This window comes from Elephantulus edwardii, unplaced genomic scaffold (assembly GCF_000299155.1).
Source record: "Elephantulus edwardii isolate Elephantulus edwardi_28Jun2011 unplaced genomic scaffold, EleEdw1.0 scaffold00039, whole genome shotgun sequence".
NCBI lineage: Eukaryota > Metazoa > Chordata > Mammalia > Macroscelidea > Macroscelididae > Elephantulus > Elephantulus edwardii.
Window position 1 is genome coordinate 5,194,655 of NW_006399789.1, and position 8,442 is coordinate 5,203,096.

An 8,442-nucleotide genomic window follows, 5' to 3' on the forward strand; every position below is an offset into this window, starting at 1 on the left:
GATGAATCTGTTTGTTTTCCAAGCAGTCCATGGTACCCTCAATACCCCTGTTGCCAACTGGTGATGAGAAAGAACATTCTCAGGTGCCCTTTCATTTCTATTTATTGTTTAAAGCATTCCCATATGGGTTTAAGGTTCTCGTTGCTGTTGCTTGTTTGTTTTACACTAAATCAAGGGCATTAGTTGCTTAAAAGCATGGGTTCAAATACTGTTCACTTTACAATAGTTCTTCAGGAGGTTCAAGAGCAATGAGTTATTACCACAATGTATTTGAAGAACAAAAGAAAAGAGCTTAACAGATAACGCTCCCTAATATTCTGACTAGAAGTGGTAGCTCCATCCTGAAACTGAGGTAATCAAGATTATCTAGAACCTTACATAACTGGAGCTATTATTAACACAAATGAAAAAAATGCCCACTCCATCCAATTTGCCCTCAGCCCTGGATTCAGATTTTATGCCTTGTGTTATTGATGTGTGTATTAAAATATATCTACAAGTTTATGTACAATGATTGCAAACTCTCAAGTCAAAGATGGGATTTATAAATATACCATTAAGTGAAGGCAATAATAGTGAAAACTAAAAATAAAAAAAGAAATGTTCAATTTACATCAAAACCAACTTACAAAGGAGTTGTCAGAATTGAACCCCATGAAAGTTCTAAATACTCCATAGTTTAAGAATATGGCTACAACAAATGATTATAATATTTAAGGTAACTTAGTGAGGGTAGGAAGCAGGAGTGGCATCTACTTCCTACAAAACATGCTTCCAGAAGCTCTATGAACTTTGATAAATGTTGAGAGTTGTAGAGGGGCATCAGACATTTTGTCCATAGGGTTGCTGTGCTCGACTCGAAGGCAACCAACAAGAACAGTGAGCGTAGATGTGTCCAAAATAGTAAAGTTGGCACAGTAGAGAGCAGTTTTCAGGGCTATTGTACACTGGGTTACTATGAGTCACAAGAGACTTGATGGTACATATCAACAACAGCAACAACAACAGTGATGAGTTTAAGACAATATAGTGATGATTTGGCTGTTTCCCCATAAAGAATCAGAGCTTATAAACATGAAAAACCCCTCTTTCCAAACTTATTCCTTCTTTCCTGCCTGAATTCTTTTCTGTTTTGAATATTTTTTCATTTTATATTTTTTCTTAATTGTGATTTTAACAAAAGCTTAGAAAAGTTGGATTTTCATTCATTCATATTTCCTCCACCCTCCCCTTGTTCACTTATTTTTTTTTTAATTTTTAAGTACAGTTACTTTTTATTTATGAGTTTTTCTGTCAAAGTCAATAGGGAAACATATTTGAAGGGTACATGGAAGAGCATTACTTATCAGTAAATTGGGATTTGCCTGTAATCATTCTGTATGAAGTAATGAAACATTTTTTTTATAACTATGAAATTATTTTACACCCAGAGTTTCCCTTTTTAAGTTGTCTGTTTGGAAACATTTATGGTCAAGATGTACACCACTATTACTGAACATTAGAATTGTATGTTGTTGTTAGGTACCACTGACTTGAGCACAAGTCATAGTGACCCTATGAACAACAGACCTGAACTTTGCCCTATCCTGCTCTATCCTCAAGATCTCTGTGCCACAGTCACTGTGTCAATTAATTTCAATGAAAGTCATCCTCTCTTTCTCTGATCCTTCTCCTTTCCCAGAATGAGTGGTTTACAAACACTGGTTTCTCCTGACAACAGGCCCAAAGTATGCGAGACGAAATTTCACCATTCTTGCCTTCTAAGAAGTACCTTTTTTGGTTGCATTTCCTTCAAGATAGACTTGTTTGGTTTTTGAAAGTCCATGAGATATTCAGTTCTCTCCTCCAACACAAAATTCCTTTCCTGTCTTCTTCATTCATTGTACAACTTTCAAATTTACAGGAAGCAATGGAAAACATCCTAGTGTGTGGATCAGTCATGCCTCAGTGTTTAAGCTGTGGAGAGATCTTTCCCTTGTTCACTTTTAAAAAAATGTTCTTTCATTGTTGCACAATTACCTCCCCATCACACTCCACGCCACAGTCCTCTTTATAATGCACCTCTTATTCTGGGCTGTTTTAATACATATAATGCCTAATCATATCTTCTTTCCAAACAGTTATTTTCTTCATGTGTTCCAATGCAGTGTTCTTTATCTAGCCACCCTTATCCTAGTCTCCTCCCAACCTTCCATGTCAGTCCTGCTTTTTAATAGTGGTATTATGTAGTATTTGTCCTTTTGTGACTGAGATATTTCACTCAACATGATGTTCTCCAGGGTCCCCCATGTTGTGTAACATTTTACAAGTTCATTGTTTTTCAGTGTTGTGTAGTATTCCATTGTAGGAATATACCATAGTTTTTATACCATAGTTTTTTCTATTCAATTGTTTGTTGATGGACACTTCCATTGCTTCCCTCTCTTTGCTATTGTAAATAACACAGCAATAAACATGGTTGTGCATGTATCTGTTTGGATGGCACTTCTGGCTTCTTTATATTTCCAGTAGTGGCATTGCTGGGTCAAATGGTATTTCTATTACTAACTTTGTGAGAAAACGCCAAACTGACTTCCATAGTGGTTGCACCATTTTACACTTCAGCAGCAGTGAATAAAGGTTCCAATCTCTCTGTAATCTCACCGGCATTTATTGTTCGCTGCTCTGTTGAACTTTGCTATTGTTACTGGGGTGAGATGATATCTCATATTGTTGTTGTTGTTACGTGCCGTCGAGTCGCCTGCGACTCATAGCGACCCTATGTACAACAGCCCTAAACTCCGCTCTGTCCTGTGCCAATCTCACTGTCTCTGACACTCCCATCCCAATTATCCCAGTCACTGAATCAATCCACCTCATAGAGGGCCTTCCTCTCCTGCGCCGTCCCTCCACCCTCCCAAGCATGATGTCCCTCTCTAAGGACCGGTCTCTCCTCACAACATGTCCGAAGTAAGTTAGACGGAGCCTCAGAATCCTTGCCTCCAAGGAGCCACCCGGTTTAACCCTCTCCAGGACAAATCTGTTTGTTTTCCTAGCAGTCCATGGTATTCTCAATACTCTTCTCCAGCACCACAGCTCAAAGGCATCAATTCTCCTTCTATCCTCCTCGGTCATTGTCCAACTCTCTGATGCATAACAGGTGATTGAGAAGACCATGGCCTGTATCAGACGCACCTTAGTCTCCAGATATCTCATAGTTGTTTTTATTTACATCTCTCTGATATCTAGGGACTTTTTCAATAATGATTTTTTAATGCAACATATATAATTTTTACAGCATATTCTTTTCATTTAATTTCCCCCCATTCATTCATTGTTGCACATGTTCCTCCCTGCCCAGCCCCTCTCCCCAGTTCATTTTTCTCTTGGAAGAAAAAAATTATCTCATTGTTATAAAATCACCCTCCTAGTTAAAGTCCACTTTAACATGCATTTCTTTTTCTATGCTCTTTTAATGAAAATAATACCTAATCCTATATTCCTTTTAAACAGTTCTCTACCTCATCTGTTTTAAAGCACTATACGTTATTTATTCCCTCTTTTATTATGTTTCCCCCAACCCTGATGTCAGTCCTGTTTTACAACAGTGGCACTGTGCAGTATTTGTCCTTTTGTGACTGAGAAATTTCACTCAGCATAATATCCTCCAGGGTCACCTATTTTGTATAATATTTCATGAGTTCTATGTTTTTCAGTGCAGCATAGTATACCATTGTGTGAATATAGCACAGCTTCTGCATCCATTCATTTGTTGATGCGCACTAGGGTTGTTTCAAAGTCTTTGCTATTGTGAACAAAGCTGCAATAAACATGAGTGTGCATATATCTCCTTGTGTGGCAGTTCTGGTTTCTTTAGGGTATATTGTCAGTAGTGAAATTGCTGGGCCAAATGGTATTTCTATTTGCAACTTTTTGAGAAAGCGCCATACCACCTCCAACAGTGGTTGTACCATTTTACCCTCCCACCAACAGTGAATAAGGGTTCCAGTTTCTCCACAACCTCACTAAGCATTTGTTGTTTGCTGCTCTGTTAAATTTTGCTATCTTATTGGGGTGTGATGATATCTCATAGTTATTTTGATTTGCATCTCTCTTAGAGCTAGGAATTTTGAACACTTCTTCATGTGTTTGTTCACCATCTGAATGTCTTCTTTGGTGAAATATCTGGTTATTTCTCGTGCCCATTTTGCAATTTGGTTGTTTACCTTTATCTTGTTGTGGTGCTCAAGTATTCTATAAATTCTAGATATAAATCCCTTATCAAACATGTCATTGCCAAATATTTTTTCCCAGTCTGTAGCTTCCCTCTTTACCCTGTTGGAGAAGTTTTTGGTTGTGCATAGGAATATTATTCTTAGAAGGTCCATTCATCTATTTTATCCACTCCTCGTTGTAGGTTTTTCAGGATGCTTCAAAGACTGTTCATGTTGTGGATTAGAACTTCTACAGTTCTTCCAGGCTTTTCTTTAATGGAGTTTATAGTCCTTGGTTTTAGTCCTAGGTCCATGATCCACCTTGAGTTGGTTTTTGTGTATGGAGTCAAGTGTGGATCTTCTTTGAGTTTTCTGAAGATAGTTTTCCAATTTTTCCAACACCATTTGTTAAAAAGGCTGTCATTTCCCCACTTAACTGATTTTCTCTCCTTGTCAAAAATCAGTTTACCATAGGTGATAGCTAGGGATTTTTAACATTTCTTCATGCATTTGTTTGCCATATGAATGACTTCTTTGGCGAAGTTTCTGTTCCTATCCTGTACCCATTTATCTATTGGGTTTTTTACCCTTTTCTTGTTGAGTTGCTAGTCTATACATTTTATATATGAATTCCTTATCAGATATATCATTACCATAATTTTTCCCCCAGTCTGTTTCTTTCCTTTTAATCCTGCTGGAAACGTTTTTTTGATGTGCATAGGGGTTTCAGTAATGGACATAAGGGCAAAGCTTTCTGAGGGTTTTTTTAAGGACAATATAGGTTTTGCTCTGATAATGTAGGACATTTATGTCCCAAGTGGACTCTGATGGTAGCATTAGTGGGGCCAAGCCTGTTTATTCAATGTCACACCTTTAGGCAGGTGCCAGCCAGGTAGCAGAACACTCAACAGCTAGGCTGGTGGCTTATTAAGAATCTTGAGAGGCTGAAAATGTTGGCTTTATGTGCCATCAAGTTGGAACCAGTTCATAGCCAAGCCTCTGGTGATTTTCAGTGGTTGTAAATTGCATGGGGAGATTGGTAATCTTTCTCCTGTGGAGTGGCTGGTCAATTTGAATCATATGTATGTCATAGATTTGACAGTCCAACTCCTTGATATTAGGCCACCAGAGCTCCCTAAGAAGGCTGGAAATTTAGGTGGACAATATAAGTCTCAAAAGGGTTAAACATGGAAACTTACATAAGAATCATCACCACCATCATCATCACTGGTTATGTGATTTACTCTGTGTCAGTTCCTGCTCTGAGAATCTCCATTATTCTCTTATGTGTGGCTGCCAGGACACAACAACAGCAATACTCATTATAATACTACTTGTAAAATGTTTTTAGGCGAGCTCTGGTGGCCTAGTGGCAAGAAGCTGCAACTGCAATCTCAGAGATGCACGGTTCGAATCCACCAGATGCTCTGCTGGAGAAGGAGGAACAATCTCCTCCTGTACTAGTCAGATCTGATTTGACGTTACACACAAAAAATAATGAAATAAAATAAATTTAAAAAATGTTTTAAAAAAATTATGTTCTGAGCACTCTGAGATGGGGGCTATCCATTTCATGGATGAGTAAGATGAGGCACGGAGAAGGCAAATGGCATTCCCAAATCCACATAGCTAGTATGAGAAAAGAGTGTGCTGGTTGGAGAAGTGATGCTGCCAACCCAAAGACACATAGTTCTAATCCACCAGCTGCTCTGTGGGAGGAAGATGGGCTTTCTCCTCCCATGAGATTTACAGATCAGAAACTCGCTGGGCAGTGTGGTCACAAATGAGTCAGTTTTGACTCAACTGCAATGAGTTTTAATTTTTTTATTTTTAAATTTTTATTATTTTTGTGTGTGTGTACCGCCAAATAGGGTCTGACTGGTATGGAAGGAGATTGTCCCTCCTTCTTGAGCAGAGAATCTAGTGGATTTGAACCACTCACCTCTGGGATTGCAGTGCAGTTTCTTGCCACTAGGTCACCAGAGCTCACCTGAATTTTTAATCAAGGTTGCTTTCACTTCCACCTGAACAAACTCTTTTTCTCAAATAATTTTCAAAATTATTCTGAGATAATAAGAGATACTTTATTCAATATAATAAGAGACAAACTCATTTTCCTTGACATCACTTGGCTTTTAATAAGTATCCTATGCAAGGAATACCAGAGAAGTATATCTGTGTTTCATTGAATATGTAAAGGCGTTTGACTGTGTGGATCATACTGGCTGACTCTGAGAAAAATGGGAATCCCAGAACACTTGATTGTGCTAATGTGAAACCTATACTTGGACCAAGAGGTAGTTGTCAGAACAGAGCAGGGTAGCACTGCATGGTTCAAAATTGGGAAGGGCGTTCGCCAGGGATGTGTCCTGTTTCCATACCTTTTCAACCTGTATGCAGAAAAGATCAGCTGGGAGGCTGGGCTCTATGAGGAGAAATGTGGGGTCAGGATTGGTGGAAGATCTATCAACAATCTGCGTTATGCAGATGACACAACCCTGATTGCTGAAACTGAGGAGGACCTGTAGCGCTTGCTGCCAGAGGGTCAAGGCCTGCAGCCTCCAATATGGATTGAGACTCAATATCAAGAAGACAATAATTCTAATCTCTGGAGCAATTGGCAGCATCAGGATGGATGGTGAAGAGATTGAGATTGTTCACAGCTTTAGTTTGCTTGGTTCCACACTCAATACTCTTGACACCAGCAGCCAGGAACTTAAAAGACGTATTGCCATGGGAAAGTCTTCTGTTAGGGACCTCTCCAAAGTATTGAAGAGCAATGGTGTCTCTCTGGAGACTAAGGTGCATCTGATAGAGGCTATGGTCTTTGCAATCACTTGTTATGCTTTAGAGAGTTGGACAATGACTAGGGAGGATAGAAGGAGAATTGATGCCTTTGAGCTGTGGTGCTGGAGAAGAGTATTAAGGATACCATGGACTGCTAGGAAAAAAACCAGATTCATCCTAGAGAGGGTTAAACCAGGCTGCTCATTGGAGGCAAGGATTTTGAGGCTTCGTCTAACATACTTCGGACATGTTGTAAGGAGAGACCGGTCCTTGGAGAAGGACATCATGCTTGGTAGGGTGGAGGGACAGCGCAGGAGGGGAAGGCCCTCTATGAGATGGATTGATTAAGTGATTGGGGTAATTGGGATGGGTGTATCAGAGACAGTGCGATTGGCACAGGACAGAGCAGTGTTTAGGGCTGTTGTACATAGGGTCTCTATGAGTCGCAAGCAACTTGACAGCACATAATAACAACATTCTACTTGAAAGATTATACTCTTTCCTCACATATATACTATAAGTGGCTCATTAAACAAATATTATATATAAAAACCTTGAAAACATTTCTTTCTTCCAACAGTCTACACTTTGTGGTGAACTGGTGGCAGAATACCTTTAGTGTTCTTCTTTGAAGAGGAAAATATTTCCATCAAATTAAAAAAATGTGAATTTGGTTGATATAGAATTTAAGATTAGGAAAATTATTGCATATGGTTTTGGACATTAGCCTTTATTTTATTCATCCTCAGAATTTGTCGGAGCACTGCAAATGACAACCTGATGTTCTGCTTCTATGGAGAGCATCGACTTGACATATGATGCTGGTAAGAAGTTATTGTGGTTGACAGCACTGTCTCTGGTGTCTGCTTTGTTCCTCTGTGAATGTGTAATCATGAACAAGCGACTTAAAATTGTTGGTGCTCAGTTCTTTTTATCTGTTAGAAGGAGGCAATAATAGTATACTCCTGAGAAGCTGAAATTCAGAAGGATCTGGTTTAAAACATCACCAGTCCTATCTCCCATTTCCTCATACTAAATTAGGTTTCCAAGAGACATGCCAGTTTAGCCCAAATGTTGGTTGTGTGAATCCATTCAATGGCACTATATAAGACAGGGAGGATAAACGTGCTTCTGTAAAGATCACAGCCAAGAACAGTTCCATTCTGTGACACATAACGTCACTATGAGACTAGACAGACTAGACTCTAGAAAATGGGTTTTGTTGATGGAAATAGAGTTAGATGAAATCTGAAAAAGTAAGGTCTAAGAAAGGGAGCTCCGGTGGCTGAGTCTGTAGGGAATTGAGCTGCTAACCCAAGGGCAGCATCTGTCTGGTGGTTCAAATCCACCAGCAGCTCTTTCAGAGACAGATGAGTGAACTCCTGTTCAATTTACAGTCTTGGAAAAGGTGCCAGAGGGTGAGCTGTGAGTTGGTTCACAGCAATGAGTTTGAACTTTGAGT